This window comes from Equus asinus, chromosome 10 (genome assembly GCF_041296235.1).
Source record: "Equus asinus isolate D_3611 breed Donkey chromosome 10, EquAss-T2T_v2, whole genome shotgun sequence".
Classification (NCBI taxonomy): Eukaryota; Metazoa; Chordata; class Mammalia; order Perissodactyla; family Equidae; genus Equus; species Equus asinus.
In genome coordinates, this window is record NC_091799.1 from 17,758,783 (window position 1) to 17,785,002 (window position 26,220).

General features: G+C 49.2%; 1 protein-coding gene across 3 annotated transcripts in view; it reads left to right on the top strand.

Annotated features, from left to right (window-relative positions):
* NAIF1 (nuclear apoptosis inducing factor 1) overlaps positions 1-14,260 on the top strand; it is a 33,160-nt gene extending 18,900 nt beyond the window's left edge. For all 3 annotated transcript variants that reach the window (XR_011506213.1, XR_011506214.1, XR_006533116.2), the window contains one exon: positions 437-14,260. The gene's annotated coding sequence lies outside the window, so the exon portion shown is untranslated. The remainder of the gene's footprint in view (positions 1-436) is intronic.
* Positions 14,261-26,220: the final 11,960 nt, after the last annotated feature.

The window sequence follows — 26,220 nt, forward strand, 5'->3', positions numbered from 1 at the left end:
GCCAGACAACCACTCTCAGGTGCAGCCCTGGGCACAGCCCGGAGAGTTCCAGGCTGCAGGGTGGGGACGGGTGAGGCTGGAGGGCGGCCTCAGGGGTGTACTGTCCCAGGGAGAGGACGTGGCCAGTTTTACCAGCCCGTCTAGCCCAGAAGCAGCTCCGGGTGTGGAGAGAGCTTAGGAACAGAAGTTGAGGGCCCGGCCCTGCCCTGCCCGGGGAATCTGTGCGATTCTGGGCTCCCTTCCCTTTCTGGCCTGTCTCCCTCCTATGCTGTGAGCATGTGAGAGCCTGCCGCACCTGACCCCTGACTGTAGGGATCCGAGGTGGCTGACAGGCCTCCAGGAGCGCCCATCCGCTGGCTTACCGGCAGAGGATGGTCCTCTCCTTGTCTGACCTTGCCATCTCCCCTGAAGTCATGACGTTTCCCTTGCTCCCTAGATGAGGAAACTGAGGCCCAAGAAGATTAAAGGACTCTCCCACGGCTACAGAACTGTGAGAGGTTGGAGCCAGGAGTGAAAGCCAGATCTGCCTGCTCCTTCTACCATGTCCGTCTGACCTCCTGTGATGGAAGCGGGTGCGAAGCAGGCTGGGAGAGAATTTCCCGCGGAAGAAAATGAGCTAAGAGCAGTTCCCTGGTGCGGTGATGGATTCATCACACGTGCCTAATTTGTCGCCTTGCTAAAACTACAATAAAGAGGTTTTTTTAAGCCATTGATTTCTTAGAAAAGACACCAAAGGCACAAACTATGAAAGAAAACCTCGATAAATTGTACCCTATTAGAATTTAAAACTTTTGCTCTTCAAAAGCCATTGTTAAGAAAATGAACAGGCAAGCCCCAGACTGGGAGAAAAATATTTGCAATACGTATCTCTGGCAAAGGACTTGTATCCAGAATATGCAAACAATGTCTACAATTCGATAATAAGACAAACAGCTCAATTTAAAAATGGGTAGGGGCCCGCCTGGTGGCATAGTGGTTAAGTTTGTGTGTTCTGCTTCAGCGGCCTGGGGTTCACAGGTTCGGATCCTGGGTGCATACCTAGCGCTGCTCATCAAGCCACGCTGTGGCAGGTATCCCACATAAAATAGAGGAAGATTGGCACAGATGTTAGCTCAATGACAACCTTCCTCTAGCAAAAAGAGGAAGATTGGCAATAGATGTTAGCTCAGGGCCAATGTTCCTCACCAAAACAAACAAACAAAAACCACGACATGGATGAATCTCAAAATAATGACGCTGAGTGAAAGAAGCCAAACGAAAAAGAGTTCATACTGTGTGATTCTATTTATATGAAACCCCAGAAAATGCAAACTAAACTATAGTGACAGAAAGTAGATCAGTGGTTGCCTAATGGAGTGGGGTGTCAGGGAGGGTGGGAAGGACAGGATGACAAAGGGGCGTGAGGAACCCATGGGGGTGATGGATCTAGTCACTATCTGGGTGATGTTTTCACGGATGTTCACAGACATCAAAACTCAGCAAATTCGACATTTTAAATATGTGCCGTTTACTGTTAATGAATTATATCTCAATACACCTGTAATAAAAAGTAGTTATTAACTTCAGGAGAAACAGTGAGGAAATAAGAAAGGAAATGCAATACTAGCCATGAGTGACATTTACATAAGAAAAATCTTATAAACACCAAAGAGTGATTTTTCAATTGAGGCATGAAGTATATTCAGCGTTGTTGCACAAAGAACTGTACAAAGCTGAGTGTGACTAGTGATTTCACCCCCAATTGCAACATTACTTCCACCGTGGATGACGGAGGAGAGGAAATAGGGGGGTGATGCAAGAGAGAAAATCCTCCTTTATCATAACAGGTGGTGGGTAGATAGTGTAGGGGGACAGTAGACAGGGTAGGTAGGAGATAAAGGCTAAAACGAGTGGATCAAAAGATAGCAGTATGTGCTTGTTACTTAGAAATATGAGATGTGCTAGGAAGACAACAGCTCAGAGTCAAAAGTAGTTGCTTCTGTGAAGGTGCCTTGGGGAGACCAGGGAGGGGCAGACAGGAAACCACGGTGTGTTGTTATCTTCCTTTCTTTTTTTTTTTTGAGGAAGATTAGCTCTGAGCTAACATCTGCCGCCAATCCTCCTCTTTTTGCTGAGGAAGACTGGCCCTGAGCTAACATCTGTGCCCATTTTCCTCTACTTTCTAGGTGGGATGCCTGCCACAGTGTGGCTTGCCAAGCAGTACGTAGGTCCACACCCGGGTTCCGAACTGGTGAACCCCGGGCCGCCAAAGTGGAATATGCAAACTTAACCACTGTGCCACTGGGCCGGCCCCGGCAGTGTTTATTTTTGATGGTACATAAATAATGGTGCATGTTACAGTTGGTGATGGCTTAGATTCATTGAAGTATGGCATTATTTTGATAAAATAATTATTTTAGAGAAAAAAATAAGCTAATTGGAACAGCTGCTGTTTATTGAACTCCTACTGTGGGTCAAGAATCGGGCTTCCTGCCTATGTTCAAATTTAGTATTCTAAACAACCTTGGATTATGATTTAAAATTTTGAGCCAAGGAAACTGGGGCTAAGAGAGGTTAAGTGACTTCCTTAATGTCACCTAGCCAGTGAGTGATAGACATGAGTCAAAAACTAGGGGCTGTCTGACTCCTGAGTACGTTACCTCTGTTTTAACCAGATTGAAACAGCTCTATCTATGGTCCCTTCTGTTGTAAGGCCCAGAGAGAGACAGGGGTTTGCCCAAAATCACACAGCAAGACTAAGGCTGAGTTGAGCCTAGACGTGGGCCTTTAGCACCCAGTCCAATGTCCTTCCCTTGAAGCTGGTCTCTCCCTCCCTACTGCACCGCAGTGCTCAGGACACCACTGAGAACTCAGATTGCAGTGTCTAAATGCAGGCAACACTTATGGGACCCAGGTAGAGCCCTGGGAGGCAGGCTCTGGGAGGGCAGGGCAGGGCTTGACCTGGGAGGGGAGCAGCAACCTGTGTCACGTGACCACAGCTGTGGCGCCTGGATCAGCAGTCAGGCCAGGCTGGTCTCAGGACAGGACAAGCCCACAGGAGGAGCCTGGGGCAGCAGTGGGGAGGGAAATTGTGGAGGAGACCAGAGGTTTGTCTGGAAGCTGTGCTTGCACAGCAAGCTCAGTCTTTTTATGTAATGGTGTGCTTGTTTGGGGCGGCGGGGGCACAGGGCTGCAGGTGGTTATTATGGTGGGGAGGGGATAAAGCTCTCCAAGCTAGTCCATTGGCTTTGCCTCCTGTTTTGGCAAAGAATTGCTCCCACCTCCCAACCCTGCAAAGAACCTTTATCACCATTTACTCAGCAGCCATCTCACCAGCTCTCTAACAGAGGCTCAGAGAAATCAAGCCACACGTCTGCAGTCACACAGGCAGGAACCTATCTGACTCCTAAGCCTGTGCTCTGACATTTGGAGGCTCTGCTTCTCCCACGATGTTTTCATGTATCTGATGGTACATGTCCATCTCGGGCACCAGCCCTGCTGGGGGAAACCCACATCCTGTTTCCGATTGTGCCTCAGAGATATGAATTCTTGATAATGGAGCATCACGAGTTAACCTCTTGCGTGAGGTTCTGCCTCTTCCCTCCTTCCTCTCTCCTCTGGCCCTGTTGCAGAGCCCCCGGCACCCCCAACCTGAGCATGGTCATGGCCTGCCTGTGGCTTTCGCAGCATGTCACCCCTTGTGTCTCGGAGCCTCAATTCCTCTTCTGTCAAATGGGAGGAAGAATAAAGCCGACCTCAGAGGGTTCTCAAGAGACTGGATGAGCCGATGTGTGTTCTGTGCCTGGCACTGCGCTGGTGGGAATCTGGGGGGAGGGTCCAGGAGTCAGGGGACATGGGTGTGACCCCTGGTTCTGTCCCTGACCAGCTGTGCAGCCTGAGGCAAGTCTCTGCCTCTCTGAGCCTCGGTTTCCTCCTCTATATGATGGGGGTCATTTACCCAAAGCAGATCCAGGTTTCAGTCTGATGTTACCGTGGTTCACAGTCCTATTCACTGCTCAGACACCTTGGCTCTCTTCTCCCATCGAAAGAGCCCAGTTAGAAAACTCACACCAAGATTCTCCTGTTCCCAAGGGTGCTAAGAATCCTGGTGGGACTGAGCCGAGAGCCCCCGTGATCATTGAATGCCTCATCTGCACAGTGGGCACCATGACTGTCTCTGCCCCCCTGCAGTGTGGTGAGAAGGCGGTGAGTTCCTTGCCGGGGGGATTCATCCAACAAGAAAGCCCCCCTTCCACGGGTGTGCAAAGTGGGGGAGGGAGGCCGTTCCCTGCATCAGGATTTGGGACGGAGGAAAGAGGACATCCCTGTGGCCCATCGGCAGGCGTCTGCGGTGGCAGCCTCTGAGAGAGCCCGGATGCTCCTCAAGGCCTGGGGTTCAGCCTTGGGGAGACCCTCCCACGTGTACCAGAGTTGGTCTGAGTGACCAGTGGCAGAGTGGCCTGCCGTGGTGGTATGTCACTGCTGAGATTAGTCATCAAAGACTGTGGCTTCCATGGTGGCTCTCTCCTTACTCGCCCTGGGGGAGGCAGCTGTCACATCACAGGGATGCTCAGCTACCCGCAGAGAGGCCCATGGAAGTGGGATCTCCAGCCACAGGCAGCAAGGAGCTCAGACCTGTAACAATCACAGGAGAGAGGCCGGAATGGATTCTCCAGCCCCTTCGGAGGACGGGTGCCCTGGCCGACAGCTTGACGGCAACCTCAGGAGAGAAGCCGGAGCCAGAACCACCCAGCTGAGCCACTCCCAGATTCCTGACCTTCAGAATCTCTCAGATGATAAATGTGTGTTGTTCTAAGGTGCTAAGTTTTGGAGTAATTTATTACCCAGCAGTAAATGACTAATACAGGGCCGTGTGAACTACATTTAGTATGCCAGTGCCAGACCAATGTTAAAAAGAAAGAGGTAGGTCCCTGTGCCCAAGCATGGAAAGATACCCAAGGGATGGTGCTAAGTGAAAGGAAATCTTGGGGAAGAATATGTATCTCATGATGCTTTTGGTATAAAAATATGCTGTCATTGCACAGTAAAAAAAACCTGTAAGAATATATCCAATCTATTAATAGGGATTCTCTCTCATTGCTGAAGCAGGAAAGGAGCGCAGGGACCTCCATTCATTTCTGTGATGTTTTAACTTTTTATGATGTATGTGTCTTAATTTGGTAAAACTGGTGGCAAAAAACAATAATTTTTAAAATGTTTGCCTGGTAGAAAAACATAATAAACTGGCTCCAATAACCGATAAACCTTGAAATCTCAGTGTTTAACAGATTACGAGTTAATTTCTCAGTCTTGTAAAGTCCAGTCAGCAGGGAGGGGTGGGTGGGAAGGGCTTTGCTCCACAGAGCTGACCCTCCAGGGATCTGGCTGACGGAGGCTCTGCTGTTGTCACATGTGTCTTCCCAGGCAGCCTTGGGCGTAGACATCCAGCTGGCAGATGGGGGACTCGGAGGGGTAGAGGGTGAAGTGGGAGATTTTCATGGGTCAGGTGTGGAAATGACACCCAGTCACTTCTGCCCACAATTTATTTGGCCAGAACTCGGTCACCCTCTGGCATGGCTCCTGCTCCATGATCTCTGGGCCATCTGTCCCTTGGCCCCTTTGAGTTGACTGTCCATTCTCATCGCCCCTGTCTTCTCCCAGAATCTCAGCCACAGGAATATTAGGGCAAGGCCTCCTGGGGCTCCCAGATGCTGCTGGACACCCAGAGGACGGAAGAGCTGATGCAGCACATTCTAGAAGCGTTAACTCTCCGCGGAGGGAGGCCCAGCCTATTCCGTGTGGTCAGTCAAGAACACAGCCGTGGCGTCCCCTCCTGCCTCCGCCTCCCGGGGACAGGACCCATCACCTAGGGTGGGGCTGTTTGAAGAGGAACCCGGGGTCATGGAGCCCTAAGAACTGTTTGCACACTGCTGTGAACATCCGCGTGTACCCGCAGGCCGGCAGTGCCAGACTCGCCAAGGTCGAGGAGCGTGCTGGCTCCTGCTCCCTGTGCCCTGCCGCACGCCAGGCACCGTGCTGAGGGCCCGCCCCAAGGGAGTGTGCGGGACCCTCCCAGCTACTCTCTGAGGAGGCCCCAGATGGGGAAACTGAGGCTCAGAGAGGTGACATCACTCACCCAGAGCCACACAGTTCCTAAGGGTTAAGGCTGGGAAGAGAGTGCAAGTAGGTCTGCCTGACTCCAGAGTCAGCCTTCCTAATCCTTACTCCACGTCATTCATTCATCCATCCCTTCCTTCATTCAGCAAGTGTTGATTGACCCCTACTGTGTGCCAGGCTCTGTGCTGAGGGTAGAGTAGTGAGCAAAACCCCAAACCGACCAAGTCCTTTCCCTCATACAGCTTAGGTTCAGGGGTGGGGGAGACAGAGAGTAATAATAATAAGGGTAACAGCAAACATATACATACATGCAGGGCCCTCACAGCATGCCAGGCACAGGCCAGGCACTTGATATATTCTTTAAAGGCGGCACCCTCCCCCCCCAATCCTATGACACAGCGTATTGTTATTATGCCTACCTCCCAGAGGAGGAGGCTGAGACTCAGAGAGGCTACGTAACCTGTTCGAGGGCAGAGCTGGGATATGGTAGAGGCAGGTTCTGAACCAGAGTCCAGGGCTCTCAACCACCACGCTCAACAAAACAAAACAAAAAGAGCACACATGTAAATAAACAAGATAATTTCAGGGAGTGATCAGTGCTACAAAGAAAATAAAGTAGGGAGACATGGTCGAGAGCACCAGGGGACATAGAGGGTAGAGGCGTGGATGATCAGAGTTAGTCTCTCCCAGTGGGTGACATTTGAACTGAGGTTTAAATGATAAAGAGCCGGCAGCCACAGGAAGGTGTGAAGAAAGACATACTGGGCAGAAACACGGCATGAGCAAATGTCCTGAGGCAGGTGTAGGCAGGGACAGGGAGGCCAGTGTGATCAGGGGTCTAGAAAACAAGGGAGAGGGGAAACATGGAAAGTGAGCTCAGAAAGTGGGTGGGGGGCACCCTGAGGGCTTTGCAGGCCACAGTAAGGATTTTGGATTCTACTTGAAGAAGAGTGAGATACTATTGGAGGATTGAAACAGGGGAGTGATATTTTCAAACTGTGGTCCCTGAAGATTTTCAAGTTTTGAGTTTTTATTTCAATAATCTAGTAAAATTGCCAGCCTCCATACTGGACCATGGGGAGGCTGGAGCCTGGCCTGCCTTAGCATGTCTGCTTGTGTCTGAGCCAAGTAGGGCTGTGTCAAGGGACCTGGCCAGTGAGAAATTAACAGAGAAGAGAGAGGAACTGGATTGGTTATCTATTGCTGCGTAAGATATACTCTCCAAAACTCAGCACCTTAAAACAACAGACATTTACTACCCCACTGTTTCTGTGGGCCAGGAGTCTTTGGCTCAAGGTCTCTCCCAGAACTGTAATCATCGTATTGGCAGAGGCCCCATCTCAAGGCTCAAATGGGGAGGATTGGCTTCCAATCTCACTTACCTGATTGCTGGCAGCGTTCAGTTCCTTGTGGCCCATTGGACCAAGGATCTCAGTTCCTCCACGGCTGTCGGCCAGAGGCCTTCCTCAGTCCCTTGCCACATGGACCTGTCTACAGGGTGGCCCACAACACGGCGGGTGGCTTCATCCAAGCCAGCAAATAAGAGAGCAAGAGAGGACAAGCAAGATAGAAGCCAGCATCATTTTTGTAACCTAATCTCAGAAGTGACAGCTCATCACTTTTTTTCTTAATAAATGTTTAAATTTTGGAATAATGTTGGATTTACCGAAAAATTGCAAGGACACTGTGGAGAGTTTCTCTCTACCTGCCTCAGCCAGTCTCCTCTAATGTTATCATGTTACTTCACCACGGAATATTTGTCAAGAGAAACAACTTGGGCACCTAAACTAAACTTCAGTCTTTATTCAGATTTCACTTATTGCTACACTAACGTCCTTTATCTGTTCCAGGATCCAATCGAGGATCCCACATTGCATTTGTCATGTCTCCTTGACTTCTTCTGGTCTGTGACAGCTTCTCAGTTTTCTCTTGCTTTTCATGACCTTGAGTTTTGAGGAGTACTGGCCACATGTTTTGTAGAATATCCCTCAATTTGGATTTGTCTTTGTTTTCCTCAGGATTATATTGGGGTTATGAATTTGGGGGTAGGATATGTTAACCTGAAAAACCTCAAAATGAGTTAATTCGGGAATAGCCAAATAGAATTGCAGTTCAGGAAGTGCATGCTATGGCAAGTCATAGGCAAATCCAACAAAGGAGAGGAGCTGCTTTTAGAGTAAAAGGGGGTGTAGGGAGGGGTTGTTCTGAAGGAAGGTCCATTCGGGGAAGTAACAGGTCAAGGAGGCAATGGCTTCTCATTGGCTGAGCTGTGGCATTTCTCATTGGCTGAGCTGTGGCATTTCTCATTGGCTGAGCTGTGGCATTTCTCATTGGCTGAGCTGTGCTATTTCTGATTGGATGGGGTGTTGCTGGGTGGGAAGAGAAATCCTCCTTCATAGTAAAATAGTTTTACTTCCTCTCCAAGACAAGGGTCTCCATCTCTTCCAGTTTGGTGTAACTGATGAGGTGTGATAGCGCATGAGAGCTCCCCCTACAGGGCTTCCTGACTCCAATTTAGTTAAGGTTTCTTTAATTTCCACAGACACCACAGAAGTGGATGAAGTGCCCTCCTCGTTACATTATATTAGGGGGCGCATGATACCCATGTGACGTCACCTATGAGATTAGCCTTCATCTCTTGGTTAAGGTGGTGTCTGATAGGTTTCCCCACCGTAAGGTTACGATTTTTTCCTTTTCCATATTGTATTCTTTGGGAATTGGTCAAGTCCAGCCCACACTCAAGGAGCAGCGAATTGAACTCCACCCGCTGGGAAGATATCGTAAATTATTTGGAGTTCTTCTATAAGGACGATTTGTCCTTAATCTCCCATTTATTTATTTATTCAATCATATGCTTATACCAGTATGGATTCACGTATATTTATTTTATACTTTGAGTTGTAATCCAATATTACGTTACTTACTTTATTATTCAAATTGTTTCAGCTGTGGCTATCACGTGCTTTCAGGTTGGCGCCTGTGTCCCTTTGAGATGCCCTCGTGCCCTTGTTTTTTGAGCATTTCCTTGCTTTCTGCGCTACAAGATGCTGCAGGCTCATCTTACGTTTTCCCTGTCTTAGCCTTAGCATCAGCCATTTCTTGAAGGAGCCCTCATTGCTTTCATTGGACAATGGAATTGAGAAACCAAGATCTGGGCACTAGGTCCTAGTAGCCTGTTGCCACTAGGGTGTCACTTGGGCCCTCTCTGCCATCCCATGATATTTTCTGTATCTACTCATTAAAAGCCGGTCCCCAGACCCAGCCCACTCTCAGGGAGAGGGGCTCACACAGAGGCGTGAATACAGGATGTGGGGATCACTAGGGGTCATCTTAAAAGCTGCTTACCGCGTGACTTAAACCAAACCGGGGCAGTTATCAAGAACAACCCTCATGTGCATCAGCAGGGGACAGGCAGGAACAGGAGGCAATGGTAAACAGGAATGAGGAAGCCCTTCCCCTCCTGATGTGTGACGATCTCCAAGATCCTCTGTTAAGTGCAATTAGCATGGAGCAGAGCCACGGATATGGTATAAGACTTTTCTTTTTTCAATGAGAGAAAAAACAGGATATATTATTTGTATTGCATAAACTACCTTTGGAAAGACACACAAGAAGCTCATAAGACTGACTTCTCAGGGAGACGGATGTGAACTGCATCTGTCATCTATCTATCTATATCTATCTATGTACGTATAATTTAAAAAATTTTGGAACAATGTGAACTGTTATCCGTTCCAAAAATTAAATTAAAAATTTAAAAAGTTACTGCTATGCCAAGTCATGGACAAAAGTTGATAATTTCCCTGTGGTTTGGAAAAAGAAATGTAGTAGACAGGCCAGGGCCCCTGAGGGACTCGTGGGCTGAACTCAACGTGATGCTGGGGCAACCTGGTTCCCGCAAAACATCATCGTCTGTCACGTTCAATTTGTGCGGTAGTTTGAATGCTGTTCCTGTAGTTCGCTTTGTGCTTAATCTGTAGCTGTGTGGTATAGTGGCCAAGAATACAGGACTCAGGAGCCTGACTGTGTGTCTCCAAATCTCGGCTCTGCCACTTCCCAGCCGAGTGACCATGGGCAAATGACTCATCTCTCTGAGCCTCAGTTTCCTCTTCTGTAAAATGGGGACAATAAACATCCCTACCTCATAGGTGGTGGAAAGGATTCAATGAGTTAATACATGTCAGGAGCACAGAGCAGGTGCTCAATAAATGTGAGCTGGTATGGTTTAGGGGACAGAGTATTGAAATAATCTATGTCACTTCTTGGGCTCTGAGAGATTTTTCCCTTTTCAATGAGTGTGTATGTTATTGGAGCTGGAGGAACTTTGGGCGCCCATGCCTAGCCCAGTGCTGTTCACACGTGGACCGGCATTGTCTGCCCTCTCCCTGCCTCCCTCCCCTCTCCCGAGCCAGACTGAGATACTGAGATGTGAGCTCTGCAGGGCAGGGAGATCCGTTCACCCTGGTGTCCCTGCTGCCCAGCCTGGTGCCTGGCACAAACTAGCATTCAGTAAGTATTTGGTGAGTAAATGAATGCAAGCCGGCATGAATGAATGGAAAATCTGGCAGTGTACATGTGACTATGGTACTGAACCTCCCCTTGGGTGATCAGGGAGGGCTTCCAGGAGGAAGTGTGTGTGGGGTCATGGCAAGGGGGGTGTTCTAGGCAGAAAGGACAGCATGTACAAAGGTTTGGAGACCAGAGAGCATTCTATTCCTTCGGGGACCTGAAAGCAGATTAATCTGGATGGAAGTCAGAGGGTGAGGTTGGGAGGTGAGCAAGGCTCAGATCACTCACTGTCAGGAGGAGGTGAGACTTTGCCCTGAGCAGGAGAGGAGACAGGGCCCAGGATGGGGCATCAGTGGCCAGACAGGAGAAAAGGAGCCCTGGCTGAGTTGGTGGCCCCTGGGCCGCATACTACTGTGTTGGCCTTGAGCAAGTTGCTTCCTCTTTCTGAGTCTCGGTTCTTTCATCTGTGAAATGGGCACTGGGTTGTTAAAAGAGCGGACACCAGACTGGACCACAGTGTGAGCTCCAGTAGCCTGCTAGTGGGCCAGGAGACTGTCTGCCAGTTGGCAGGACAATCTGGCAGAATGTATTACCTAACCTTCAACTGAGCAGTTCCTTTGCTTAGAATTTATCCTGACAGAGTAATTTAGCACTTGTAAGAAGATTTGGCCCAGAGCTGGTTCATCAGAATATGGCCTGAGGGGGTCGGCTCCATGGACGAGTGGTTAAGTTCCCACGCTCCGCTTTGGTGGTCCAGGGTTTCACTGGTTCGGATCCTGGGCACGGACATGGCACCACTTGTCAGGCCACACTGAGGCGGCATCCCACATGCCAGAACTAGAAGGACCCACGACTAAAATATACAACTGTGTACTGGGGGAGTTTGGGGAGAAAAATCAGAAAGAAAAAATAAATAAATAAATAAAAAGAAGATTGGCAATGCTTGTTAGCTCAGGTGCCAATTTTTAAAATAATAAAAAAAAAAAGAATATGGCCTGAAATGGCAAGACAGTTTGAAACAGACAAAATGTCCAGCATTATGGGAATGAAGGCTGCACTATCAAAGTTGTGCTGAAAATTTTTATCTAATGGCATGCAAAGGTTTCCACAGTATATTTAAAAGATTTTCATTGCAAATTTAATACAGTCATGGGCCACATAACGATGTTCTAGTCAATAACAGACCGCATATACGGCTGTGGTCCCATCAGATTAGCACCAGGTAGCCTAGGTGTGTTGTCGGCTAGGTTTGTGTAAGTACACTCTGTGATGTTCGCACAATGACGAAATTGCCTAAGGGTGCATTTCTCAGAACGTATCCCTGTCGTTAAGCAACACGTGACTGTACATCTCGCTTTTAAAATATTCCAACCCTAAAGAAAAGTATAAAGTTCAAAGCTGAAAGTCCTGTTTTACCTACTTATTTCTACTCTTGAAAGTTAACCACCTTTAGCAGTTTGTTAAATAATCTTTCAGACTTAAATCAATGTGTATTCAAACATATAAACATATATATGATATATGTGTATCATACATGTATGTAATATGATATTTTAAGAACATACATAGTTTCTTAATAAAATATTATCTTATTACGTATACTGTGCTAGATTGTTACTGTAACAGCCTCTGATGCATCTTGCCTCCCCGCATCCGCGCCCTGGTGTAGGACCCTCTCGTGTTGAATTTGGGCCTGCCCATGTGACTTGCCTTGGCCAAGGGGACATTAGCAAGTACCATGCAAGCAGAGGCTCCATAAGGGCTTGCATGTTGAGGCTTGGCCTCTTAAAATTCGCACTCTTGGGATCCAGCTGCCATGCTGTAAGGAAGCTCAGGCTGGACCACAGAATGAGCACAGGCCACGTGGAGAGAGGCTGTGGAGGATGAGAGCCCACCTTGGAAGTTCCAGCCAAGCTCCCAGGTGAATGCCACCACATGAGTGAGCACTGCTGATGCCTCGTGGAGCCAAAGAACTTGCCAGTTTTGGGTGGTATGTTACTTAGCAATAGATAATAGAAACGTAGATTGTTTTGCAACTTTTAAAAAAATCTTAACAATACATACACATATCATGAACATCCTATGTCAGTTCATATCAATCAGTTCATTCTTTTTAACGGTTGCATAGTTTTCCATAGGATCAAGGAAGCATAATTTAATTATCTGTCTCCTACTGATGGACATTATTAGGTGGCTTTTTGATTCTTTGCCATGACAAACAGTGCTACCTCCTTGTGTGAATGTCATTGCCAACTGACATGAGAATGTCTTTAGGATACATTTTGAGAAGCAGACTTGCTGGATCAAAGGGTATACACTGTAAAAGTTTCCACAGATATTGCCAAATCCCTGTCACATGGTTGTGTTAATTTGTGCTCCCACCTGCAGTAGATATGTGGGCCAGGCCCCCAGCCCTTGTCCACACCCTGTGTGACCCAGCTTGGAGAACCAGAGTAAGCGTGTGAAAGTGTTACAGGGCATGGCTGGGTGTGGGGTGAGGGCCTGGACTGTGGGGAAGATTGGCTGCTGCCGCAGGGAGCAGGGTCCGGGGCCCCAGCCTGCCCCCCCTCGGTTCCTTCCTCTTCTGCCGGGGCAGCTGTGCTCAGCACATCCTCTTTCGGCGCTGCCCTTGAAGGCGCTTCCCCAGCAGACCTGCCTCCTGGACAGGCCCAAGTTCCTCCAGCCTTGACTGCCCGCTCGCAGTGACCCTTTGGCTCAGACAGGCCCCAGCCTCAGCCCCCACCTCCTGCAAAGAGAGGAGCCATACAGGTTCGCCTTGCAACTTTGGACAAACCTCTGATCTTCTCTGTGCCCATAGCTGCTTTTGAAAAAAATGCAGATGATAACAGTACCAACCTTTGGGCTCTGTTGTTTATTCCTTCAGCAAACAGTTATTTATTCCTCCTTTCCCTTCCTTTATTTCTTTCTTCCTTCCTTCCTTCTGCAAACATTAATCATCCTGGCATCTTGGCCTCCATGGTCTAGTGGGTGGGGGGCAGAGACAGATCAGGTAACCACATAGGTATGTATTTTTATGTACTTATATAGGTCATCTGAAATCAAGTGCAAGTACACAAGAATCTGATTCAGCTGGAGAGTGGGGCAACTAGACAGCCACTGAGTTGAAACTGGAGGATGGAGATGCTAAGGGAGTGGAGAGCAAGGTAACTGCATTCCCAGTGGGTGGAATGGCTTGTGCAAAGGTCCAGAGGTTGAGGGGGCGCAGTATGTTACATTCATTTCTGAGACTGGAAGAAACTAAGTGCAGAGAACAAAGGGGAGAGAGGTCTGAAGTGAGGCTGAGGGGTTAGCAGACCACACCATGCAAGGCCTTGTAGGCCACACTGTTCACCTTTAAACTAAGAGCACTAGGGAGCTATTGATGTGATAGTGATAAGATAAAATGAGATACATCATGCAAAGTTCTTAACCCAGGATTAGTGCTCAATAAATGTTACTATTATTATTTTATTTATTTACTTAACTTTCTCCACCCTCTGGGTGTCAGGCCAGAGAACTCCCTTTGATCCCACAAGGCCCTGACCAGTCTGGGTCAGCTGTGTTCCTTGACTGGGAAGGACCCCAGAAATAGCCCCAATGTTTTCAGGAAATGGAGTCCAAATCCAGAGAGCATCAGTAACTTGCCCGTAGGTCACCCAGGGAGGCAATGCTGAGATTTTTTTTTTTTTCTTTTTGAGGAAGATTAGCCCTGAGCTAACTGCTGCCAGTCCTCCTCTTTTTGCTGAGGAAGCCTGGCCCTGAGCTCACATCCATGCCCATCTTCCTCTACTTTATATGTGGGATGCCCACCACAGCATGGCTTGACAAGCGGTGTCATGTCCGCACCCGGGATCCAAACTGGCAAATCCCGGGCCGCCAAGAAGTGGAACATGCAAACTTAACTGCTGCGCCACTGGGCCGGCCCCAATGCTGAGATTTGAACTCAGTTCTCTGACTCCAGGTCCAGTGGTCTTTCACCCTTCCCCTGCTGCTGAAAGCTTGAAATCCTCAATGGCTCCCCGCTGCCTCCAGAATGCCCACAGCCCTGACGGGCAAGACCCCCTGCTCAGGTTGTTTCTCTCTCTTCCTTGGCATGAGCCCATAGCAAAGAGCAAAGAGCACTGTTCAAGGTCACCCAGAGGACACAGGGAAGTCTGCTGCCACACATCTGCCGGTGCTGCTCCTCCCACCAGGACTTTGGGTGGGTGGAGGCACTCTAATCCCTTCCCCAGTCGTTCCTGCAGCCGGTGGGACCCGCCTGCCCTCCTGTGTTAGTTTCTCACGCTGCTGTAACAAATTACCACAACTTAGTAACTTAGTAATTTAAAACAATGCAAATTTGTTATCTTACAATTCTAGAGGTTAGAAATCCACAATGAGTCTCACTACGCTAAAATTAAGTTGTGGGCAGGGCTGCATTCTCCTCAGGCTCTGGGAGAGAATCCATTTCCTTGTCTTCTCCAGCTTCTGGAAGCTTCCTGCTTTCCTTGGTTTGTGGTCCCTTCGTCCATCTTCAAAGCCAACAACGTAGTCCTTCTCAAGCTGCCATCTCTCTGTTTTTGCTTCAGCCTCCCTCTTTGATGTTGAAGGACCCTCGTGATTACGTTGGGCTACTTAGATAATCCAGGATAATCTCCCACTATTAAGGTCAGCTGATTAGCAACCTTAATTCCATCGGCTACCATAATCCCCCTTTGCCACATAACCTAACATATTTGTACCAGTCACAGGATTAGGATGTAGACCCCTTTGGGGGCCATTATTCCTTAACCACACCTCCCCTCCCCCCTACCAGGTCCTGCCCTTCCTCCCCATCCTCATCAGGCAGCGCACTCAAGTAGGAGTTCAGGAGGACGTGCCTGCCGCCCACACCTCTGGAGAGGAGACAAAGGCTCCTCACAACACACCTCCATGGAATGTTTTCGAGTTTGTACAGGGCTTTCACATACTGGGGGGTTAGTCTAGACTATTTGTTCGACTCTACGTGTACGTCTGAGAAAACTATGGTAAGAAAGATCAAGTGGCCGGCCCAGCATCACAGTCTGGAGTGACTCTGGCTGGGCTCATCCCCAGGCTGAACCCTAGCTCCTGCTCTCTTTCCCCAACCCTCCCTGAAAGGCCTCCCCTCCCCCAGACCATCGTAGTGATTTTCCAAGGCCACTCCAAGAGAGTCCTGTGGCCAATTTGCCCTTATGTCTGGCTTCTGGCCAAAAGTCATGGGGTCACACTTGAAAGACTTCCTCAAACCCTGCAAGTCATCACTCTGGAGGTTTCTGTCTGAATTAGAAGCAGGGACTGTTTCCTTACACGCTACCAATGGGGCTGTAATGGGGGCAGGTTTCAGGGGAGCCATTTGTCAATGCGTTTTGAAAGCCTTAAAAACATGCATCCCTTTTACCTGTCAATACCACATGAAGGAAACAAACAGATATGCAGAAATGTACCTACAAAGTTGTGCACCACAGCATTCTGTAGCACAGCAAATATCAAAGCCGCCCAAGATGCCCATCAACAGGGTCTTGATGAAATAAAAAGATGGATCCAATGTTGTAGTGCTACACAGCCATTCAAAATGATAATGTGGGGACCACCCCGTGGCCGAGAGATTAAGTTCGCATGCTCTGCTTTGGCGGCCCAGGGTTTCGCCAGTTCAAATCCTAGGCGTGGACATGGCACCGCTCATCAGGCCACACTGAGGCGGCATCCCACATGCCACAACTAGAAGGACCCACAACTAAAAATACACAATGATGAACTGGGGGCTTTGGGAGAAAAAGGGAAAATAAAATCTTTTAAAAAATGATAATGTGGATCTCCATTTAGTGATGTACAAAGATAGCCTTGAATAAGCACATGAAAGGATGCTCTTCTCCATAGTCACTGGGGGAACACAAACTTGAGCCACAATGAGATACCACTACACATCTATTAGAATAGCTAAAATGAAAAAGGCTGACCAAACCAAATATTGGCAAAGTTATAGAGTTGCTGGCCATCGCATATACTGCTGGTGGTCATGTAAAATGGTATGACCATTTTAGAAAACAGTTTGGTAGTTTCTTAAAAAGTTAAACATATGCTTACCATATGATTCAGCCATTCCACCCTGAGGTATTTACCCCAGAAAAATAATAGCATAGATCCACACAAAACTTGTATATAAATGTTTATAGTAGCTTTATTTGTAATAAATAAACCGGAAACTGATAACACCTCAAATGTCTATGAACAGGTGAATAGAAAAACTGTGGTCTACTCACACAATGGAACACTCCTTAGCAATAAAAAGCAATGAAGGAGCCAGCCCTAGTGGTCTCGTGGTTAAGATTCGGTGCTCTCACTGCCGTGGCCTGGGTTCGTTTCCCAGGTGTGGAACCACACCACCCATATGTCAGTTGTCATACTGTGGTGGCAGCTCACATAAAGAATTAAAAGTAACAACTAGGGGCCGGCCCCGTGGCTGAGTGTTAAGTTCACGCTCCGCTTTGGCGGCCCGGGGTTAGCATCCTGGCCTTGGACCTGCACACTGCTCATCAAGCCACGCTGTGGCTGCCTCCCACATGGAGGAACTAGAATGACTTACAACCAGGATATACAACGATGTACTGGGGCTTTGGAGAGAAAAAAAAAAAGAAAGAAGATTGGTAACAGATGTTAGCTCAGGGCCAATCTTAAAAAAAAAGTAACAACTAGGATTCACAACCATGCACTGAAGCTTTAAAGAAAAATAAATAAATAAAAAGAAACAAACTATCAATCCACACAACAGGATGAATCTCAAAATAATTATGCTAAGTTAGAGAAGCCAGACATAAAATAGGATATCCTGGGGCCGGCCGGGTGGCGCAGCGGTTAAGTGCGCACATTCTGCTTTGGCAGCCCGGGGTTTGCCGGTTTGGATCCCAGGTGCGGACATGGCACCGCTTGGCAAGCCATGCTGTGGTAGGCGTACCACGTATAAAGTACAGGAAGATGGGCATGGATGTTAGCTCAGGGCCAGTCTTCCTCAGCAAAAAGAGGAGAATTGGCAGCAGATGTTAGCTCAGGGCTAATCTTCCTCAAAAAAAAAAAAAAAAGGATATACTGATGATTCCACTTATATAAAATATTAGGAAATGCAAACTAATCTAGAGTGACAAAAAGCAAGATAGTGGTGCTGAGTGTGGGGGGGTGGAAGGAGGGATTACAAAGTGGCATAAGGAAACTTTTGGGGGTGATGGATACATAAGTCATCTTGAATATGGTGATGGGCTCATGGGTGTATGCACATGTGGAAACTTACACACTTTAAATATGTGCAGTTTATTGCAGTCAGTTATACCTCAATAAAGCTTTTTTTTTTCCAGAAAAATGCCCACATGATACACTGCTAAATTAAATTTTAAAAAAAAGGCAAGTTCCAATGGTATATACAGTCTGATTTCTTTTCCGGGGAAAAAAACGTGTCTGCATGTGTTTGTATTTTTCTGAGTGATAGGATCAAAGGTTAAGTGGACTTTTTTCTTTAAATTTTTCTGCGTTTGCGTAAAACAATTTCCATTTTGCGATGGGAAAACAAATGCCCTAGGCAGGGCCTCGTTCCTCCCCATGCCTGGTCCTCTTCAGCCGGAGGTGGGAGATGACCCAGACTCAAGGGCTTCCTGTGAGCTGGTCCCCACGCTCGGCAGCCCCCCGGGCAGTGACGAGAGCAGCCCTGCAGATGCTTCCCGGAAGGCCGGAGGGTCAGCCTGGGCTAGACCAGTAAATCACCCGCAGAAAGGGCTGGAGGGTTTCCTTTGTAGAGGCTGGGCCGACGAGGGGGAAGTGGATTGTGGGTGGATGAAGTAGGGGGAGCCCCCTCACGCTTGGCTATAAGGGGGCAGGGAATTGAGAAAAGGAGGTGGTGCAGCCCAGCTCCCAAGGGACTGGAACAGGGACCTGGAAACCCAGCAGGACCCTCCTGAGTTCTTAGTGCCGTGGGCTACCTGTTTCATTGCTGCTTCTCTGGGCAAGGGGCTGCCCCTGGCAGGTAGTACATGTGCTGATGAAGACTAGTTCTGAGCCAGATGCCCAAGTAGAAGCTGAGTGGCCCCTCTTGGGTCATGTGGCACGCAGTCACCCAATGGGGTGGGGTCAAGTATACTAAGATGCCTTCTAAGGAGATCTCAGGGGGTTCTCAGAGAGGGGCAGGCGGGGCTGGATGCTCCCTAAAGGCTGGCCACTACACTCTGCGAGCAGAGAAAATCTGACTGGGTGGTGTAGCTCCCAGACAGCATGCTGCCTCCCTATGTGGCAGCTGTCCAGAGGGGCCCAAGCATTAGAAAGCCAGCCTGGTCCAAGCCCCTGCCAGGGAGTGGTTCCCCACCCAGGTCTGAGCTATAGCACCTGCCGCAGGGCAACAAAGCTCTGCCCCAACAGGGCTAAGGCACAATTCCTCTGAGGAACGTGCACTAGGTTATGGGGAGGAAGGTGAGGCTTTGTCGGTAGGATCAGGGGTAGAAAGACACGCACAGAGCCAGCGGAGGGGTCAGAATAACGATGATGCCGAGGGGCTTTTCATCACCATCACCTGAGCTACAGTGCAATGGCTGCAACGCTGACACAACCACCACCACAAGCCCCAATAAAGCATGGTCTCAACATGCTAAGCAATTTCCAGGCAGCAGGATGCTGGTTAGGCAGACACCAGTGCCTGCTACAGATGGAAGCTTGGAGAACCTTGTCTACTAGCATTTAATGCTAACATTAGCACTGATCCAGCACCTTCTACAGGCCAGGCACCCATTCCAAGCACCTCACATATATCCACACATGTAACTCTCCTAACAACTCTAAGAGGTAGGTACTATTATCCCCATTTTACAGATGGGAAAACTGAGACACAAAGAGTAACTTGCCCTCGTTCACAGAGGCAGGACTCAAACCTGGGCAGCCTGGCTCTGACATCATGCTCGTAACCACTGCCCCCTAGGCACTGGCACGTGCCTGACACTGTTCCAGGCACTGGGATACAGACCAAGACACACATCCTACTTCACGGGCCTCGCCACCTGGGGGAGATAGCTGTAAATAGCAATGACCCACATCATGAGCTGTCACTATGGTTTTAAGTGCGGCAAGCTTGGTATTCTAAAAGTGTCTGGAAAGGGATCGTCCTTGTCTGGAGGGGTCAGGGAGGGCTTCCCTGCAAAAGTGACACATGCTGAGGTCTAAAGTGTGACAAGGGGTCGGCCAGGCAAAGCAGTGAGGGCAGAGTGTGTGGTAGGAAGAGGTCCAGGTGAGACGGAATAGCATGTACAGCTCGCCCCAGATAAGCGCTGTGCTGAAAGTCACTCTGGGCAAAGGTGACCGAGCATGATAAGGACCTCACCCTGGCCTACAGGTGACTGGCCGCTCTCTGTGACCCTGCCCTACCTCCCCACTGGCAATCACAGTTAAATGTCAGTGTGTCAACTCTGAGGTGGCAGTAGGACAAACCCACGGATGTGTTTGCTACCAAGTGGCCCGGAAGGATGCTAATCACTTTAGTGCCCGCTTTGCGGGAGTCACGATGATTCAGGGAAAAAGCTCCTCGCTGAATTCTGGAAGGGAATTCAGCTGGCCCAGCTGCCCATGTGTGGAGATGCTAATCAGCTGCCAGCCTGGGCGCCGCTCACCTCGAAAGTGGGGCCCTGGCGGTTTACGCAGAGCAGCCCTGGCCTCTCTCCAAGGGCTTATTTTGGACACTGCCGGCTTTCCTAAATGAGTTAAAAAGCAAACACTGGGGTTTTTGAGAAGCGCTTTGGTCTCAGCCATCTGATGGGTATTCTTGAGGGGAACGGTCCATTTCTGGATCCCAATGGCAGCAGCAGGGATGTCACCACAGGAGGCTGGGTCGCTCTCGAGGGTCAGGCACCGCTCAGCAGGACACGACAAGAGTTCACCTCATACTGACCATCTCGGCAAAGACGACAGCAAGGATGGCGAGGAGAGGGGAACCGACCCTCATTCTCTAGCCAGAGTTGGTTTTGCCTTCCTGGGGAGAATGTTAAAAACGATTCCTGACCTTTGGCCCAGAGATTCTACTTCCGGAAATTGCTCCCCAGAGAGCCTCCCACCAGCACACAGGGGGCATTTACAAGGGTGCTCACCTTAGAGTGACTTGAAATAGTTAAAAACTGAAAATAGCCCAAGCATATCCTAATGGAACTGGCTAAATCCAGTGTGGATGTCCTCCCCATGGACAACTGTGTGGCCCTTGAAGAGAATGTTCCAGCAAGCAGCAGCCTCTAAGAATCACTCTTAAGTAAAACAAAACAAAACAGCATAAAAGAGACAACACAACGTATATTGTATTAATTTTTGTTTTTTTTTAAAGATTCTATTACCACAAGCTTTGAAAAACCATCTGAAATATCTATACCACGGTGTTAACAGAGCTTACCTCTATGGAGGGGCATCACGAGGGCCTTTTGCTTTTTAAACTTTTGCTTTTAGAGTGTAAAATTGTGCAATGCTTGAATTTTTTTTTTTAATGTATGCTTTTTGGTGAGGAAGATTGGCCCTGAGCTAACATGTGTTGCCAATCTTCCTCTTTTTTTTTCCTCCCAAAGCCCCAGTACATAGTTGTATATCCTAGTTGTAAGTCGTTCTAGTTCCTCTCGTGGGATGCGACCACAGCGTGGCTTGATGAGTGGTGTGTAGGTCCCTGCTGAGGATCTGAACCGGCGAACCCCAGGCTGCTGAAGTGGGGCATGTGAACTTAACCACTCGGCCACGGGGCCAGCCCCTTGAATTTTTAAATGATGAGCACATGTTTTTTTGCTTTCAGATCTTTCTTCTTCTTAAATGTAAGCATCTACCACCATAAACTTCCCTCTTAGTCTTGCTTTTGCTGAATCTCACGTTTTGGTATGTTGTGGCGGTGTTCTCATTTGTTGTCAAGATTTTTTTTTTTTTTTTAAAGATTTTTATTTTTTTCCTTTTTCTCCCCAAAGCCCCCATTACGGGGTTGTATATTCTTCGTTGTGGGTCCTTCTAGTTGTGGCATGTGGGATGCTGCCTCAGTGTGGTTTGATGAGCAGTGCCATGTCCGCGCCCAGGATTCGAACCAACGAAACACTGGGCCGCCTGCAGCGGAGCGCACGAACTTAACCACTCGGCCACAGGGCCAGCCCCTGTTGTCAAGATATTTTCTAATTTCTGTTGTGATTTCTTCTTTGACCCATTGGTTGCTCAAGAATGTGTTGTTTAATTTCCGCATATTTGTGAATTTTCCAGTTTTCCTTCTGCTATTGATTTCTAGTTTCATTCCACTGTGGAGCATGTGATACATTTGAAATCAGAAAAGCAGATGAAAAGAGGAGCTGTCTTGATAGCACAGTGGGTAAGGGCAGGGGCTGGGGATCCAGACCGCCTGGATTTTCAGTCGGCTCCATCGTTGACTGCCCATGTGACCCCGGGCATGACATCAGCTCTCTGTGACTGTTTCCTCACCTGTGAAATGGGACATCGCTCATGGCATTGTTCTGAGGATTAAGAGTTGATGCACAGAAAGCCTCAGATCAGTGCCTGAGGCACACGGTAAGCAGTGGTGGAGTGTCAGCTGTGGTGATGGTGAGGAGGAGGGCGGGGAGGAGAAGGAGGGAGAGGATGGGACAGCGGCAACTGCCCAGCCTGGGGGATGTCTCCACTGGGCCCAGTGTGGCGGCCACAAGCACATACAATTGAGTTCCCTGCCCTCCAGGAGCAAAAGGCCTCCTGACTCCTGATGTGACCCTTACCCCGTGGAAGGGTTAGTGTCAGAAGTGTTCTGTTGTTCGATTCTTCCTTTCTTCCTTTCTTCAACACTCACTCACTGGCCTCCTGTTATGTGCTAGGCCCTGGGCGGGACAAGTGGGACAGATATAAACTCTTCCGTGAAATGAAGGTAATGACCGCCTTAGTCCACTCAGGCTGCTGTAACCAAACACCACAGACTGGGTGGTTTATAAACAACAGAAATTTATTTCTCACAGTTCTGGAGGCTGGGAAGTCCAAGATCAAGGCACTGGCAGATTTGGTGTCCGATGAGGGCTTGCTTCCCTGTTCACAGACGGCTGTCTTCTCACTGTGTCCTCACGTGGCAGAAGGGAGGACGTAGCTCTCTGGGGTCTCCCTTTTTTTTTTTTTTTGAGGAAGATTAGCCCTGAGCTAACATCTGCTGCCAATCCTCCTCTTTTTGCTGAAGAAGACTGGCCCTGAACAAACATCTGTGCCCATCTTCCTCTGCTTTATATGTGGGACGCCTGCCACAGCATGGCTTGACAAGCAGAGCCATGTCCGCACCCAGGCTCTGAACCGGTGAACCCCAGGCTGCAGAAGTGGAATGTGCGCACTTAATCGCTACGCCACCAGGCCGGCCCCTGGGGTCTCTTTTATAAGGGCACTAATCCCATTCATGAAGGCTGCACCCTCATGACCGAATCACCTCTGAAAGGCCTTACCTCTAAATTCCATCACATTGGGAGTTAGGGTTTCAACATATGAATTTTGGGGAGACACAAACATTCAGTGCATAGCGGGAATCTCCCTGCAGGCTGCTGGCATTTGAGGAGAAATTAGGAGCACAGCGCTGAGCCTGAGCCTGGCCCAGGGCGAGGTCAGCACACATAAGCTGTTGTGGCTTAGAGAAAGAGAAGTGACAGCATCAAGGCCGTCTTGAATCCCCTGCCTCAGGGCTGCATCACTGGTGGGGATTTCTAAACCTCACCGAGCTCAGGCCTCCTGTCTGATTGTTCACACTTGTATCCCACTGCTTACAACACTGCCTGACTCACGGTGGGCACTCAGTTTTTATTTTAGTCAAACAGGCACAGATACTTTACAAATATCTACTCCTTCACCATTCATAACAACCCTGGGAAATAGGTAATATATTCCCATTTTAGAGATCAGGAAACTTAGGCACAGAGAGGTTACATAACCTGTTCGAGGTCACACAGCCAAGAAGTGGCAGAGTTGGAATTCGAACCCCGGGTGATGTTTATTGAAAGAAGGAAGGAAGGAAAAGGTGAGGAGCAGGGTCTGAGGTCTTGAGGTCTGAAAGGAGAATCAGAGAGCAGGGCCCTTAAAAAGCATCAGCCTCTACCCTCACCCCACCGTGGTTCCACAAGTGCAAAGTGGGGACTGAGGACTGAGAGGGCAGGACCCCAAGGCCAAACAGGGTTCCCAGCTCACAGTCCCGTGATCCCGCGCGGTTGGGAGTTTGGGATGCGTCAGAAAACCCCCGGGGTTAAATTCCTTACTGTCACTGGAAAGAGGTTCATAATGAGGTGAGTGGAACAGGCAGGTTACAAACACGGTGTGACATTAATAGCTATCATTTGACAGGTGCTTCCCATGTGCCAGGTAACTTACAAAGCCCTTTATATACATTACTACCTCAGTGAATCCTCAAAAGAATTTCATGAGGTAAGTGTGGCCACTAAACCCATTTTACAGCTGTAAAAACTGAGGCTCAGAGACTCCAAGTGACTGACTCCAGGGCATTGAGCTAACAGGCGGAGGAGTCTGGGACTCATACCCTGGTCTGATCACCAGGCCCTGCAGCAGCCCCTGTCTCCCACTATCCCCCACTGTCCCCTACTGTCCTCCAGTGCCTCACCACTAAATGGCACCACTGATGGTTGTACCGTTTAGCAATAATAGCTGTTGCTGACAGTAACACCAGGGCCTGTGACTAGGAATTCAGAAAATAAGCAGAGCTCAGCAAGGGCTAAAGGGCTGTGTGTGCGTAAGAAGTACCTCAGAGGACAGGAAGGTGACCTGGGAACACCTCTTCTCAGTAAACACGGCCGTGATGACTGGGTGAAGGGTGTCAGTCTCCTGCCCGGTTACGTAAGCTCTGCGTCTGCCTGTCGGCTCCTGGCCCACCGGGTGGGGGTCCGAGAAGGTCCAGAACACCAGGTCTAGCTCAGGAGGTCTCATCTGAGCTCACCTAGCATGCGGTCAGGCTGCCCAAGAAGGGCCTCGGCCAACGCTTCCCTCCACCTTGCTCGGGGCCAGCAGGGCCATAGGGACACCTCCCAGAACTGGGACTCCTGCCTGCCCTCCGGGAAGCCCCCTCAGCCCTCTCCACAGCTTTGGTTTGACTCTGCACGGAAGGAATCCAACTGGATTTCCTCTCCTACGTGGCTCCGTGCCATACACTTTTCCTTTGTAATTTGTGTAACTGTGCAAAGAGGTGTCATTATCTCCATTTTATGGCAGAGGACACTGAGGTGAAAGAGGTTAATGACTTGCTTGAAGCAATGGGGCCAAGGAGTGGCAGGGCTGGGATTTGAACCCAGGTCGTATTAGGTAGAAGGCAGGCCCTACAAACTGTGTCCTCATCAAGTATCTTGAGACCAAGGTGGCAGGTGGGGAAGGGAAAGGTGAAGGGGCTAAATTCTTGACTCTTACAGGGAGGTAAAGGCCACGTAGGGAGCTGGCCTGCAATAATCACATTGTCCTCTCTCTAATACCTTCCATGGCTCCCCGTTACCTTTAGGATAAAACACCACATCTTTAGCATGACCTGCAAGGCCCTCCTGTGGGATGGGGCCTGCCTACCTTCCTAGCTTTCCCCTTGCCTCTCACAGATCCTGGATTCCTACACTCTCTCAGCTCAGACTTTCCTCTCCAACAACTCCCCTCTCTCCTGGCTGACTTCTACTCATTCGTCAGGTTCGGGCTTACACGTCACTTCCTCAGGAGAGCCTCCCTTGATCACACACATCAGGTCAGGCCCCCTTGTGTTCCCACCATTCCTTCAACTCCCCCTGTCCCCTAGGTGTATCTCAGCTCTCAGTGCTTGGGCCACATCTGCGCACCCACCACTATAGCCCCAGTCCCACAGCAGACGGCCTGACGAATGCCTGTACATGAAAAATGACTGAATGCAGGGAACGTATGAAGCACGTAGCAGAACTCAGGAGGCTGGGCAGGGAGGCAGACACAGGGTGCAGACGGCGCGGCTGCGGGGCTGGCTCTCAGGTTGTACTGATGACGGTACTCCGGGGGAGGGCCAGCTCTCCGAGTGGAACGCAGGCTCAGCTTTGGACTTTGTCCTGTCAGCCCAGCCAGGAGTCCTGGGCTGAAGGCGTGCTGGAACTGAAGCCCTGGTTAAGAAGGTAGAGCTGGCCTCAAAGCGTAGTGGGACATGGGCGGCTCTGGGGAGAGCCACCCATGGGTCTCTGGACATGTGGAAGTGTGGTAAACACACCCTCGTGTTTCAGCCCAGGAATCGGGCCTGGTGTTGCACAGTGTTGGGTCAGGCATTGGGCCTTGGCCTGCACACACACTCATTAATCAAATCTGCCCAACAGCCCCAGGAGGCAGGGACGGCTGTGGGCCCCACTGGACAGATGGGGAAACTGAGGCTCAGAGAGGCAGAGTGACCTGCCCCAAGTCACACAGGGACTCTCCAGCCCTGCCTTAATCAAACTCTGTATCGCAGCTCACTCAGAGGTGGGGGGATGCAGACCAGCCAGACCTGGGCTGTCCAATATGGTAGTCATTAGCCATGTGTGGCTATTTAAATTTTAAATTTAAATTGAATGGAATTCAAAATTCAATTCCTCAGTCATACCAGCCACATTTTAAGTGCTCAACAGCCACATGTGGCTCGTGGTTACC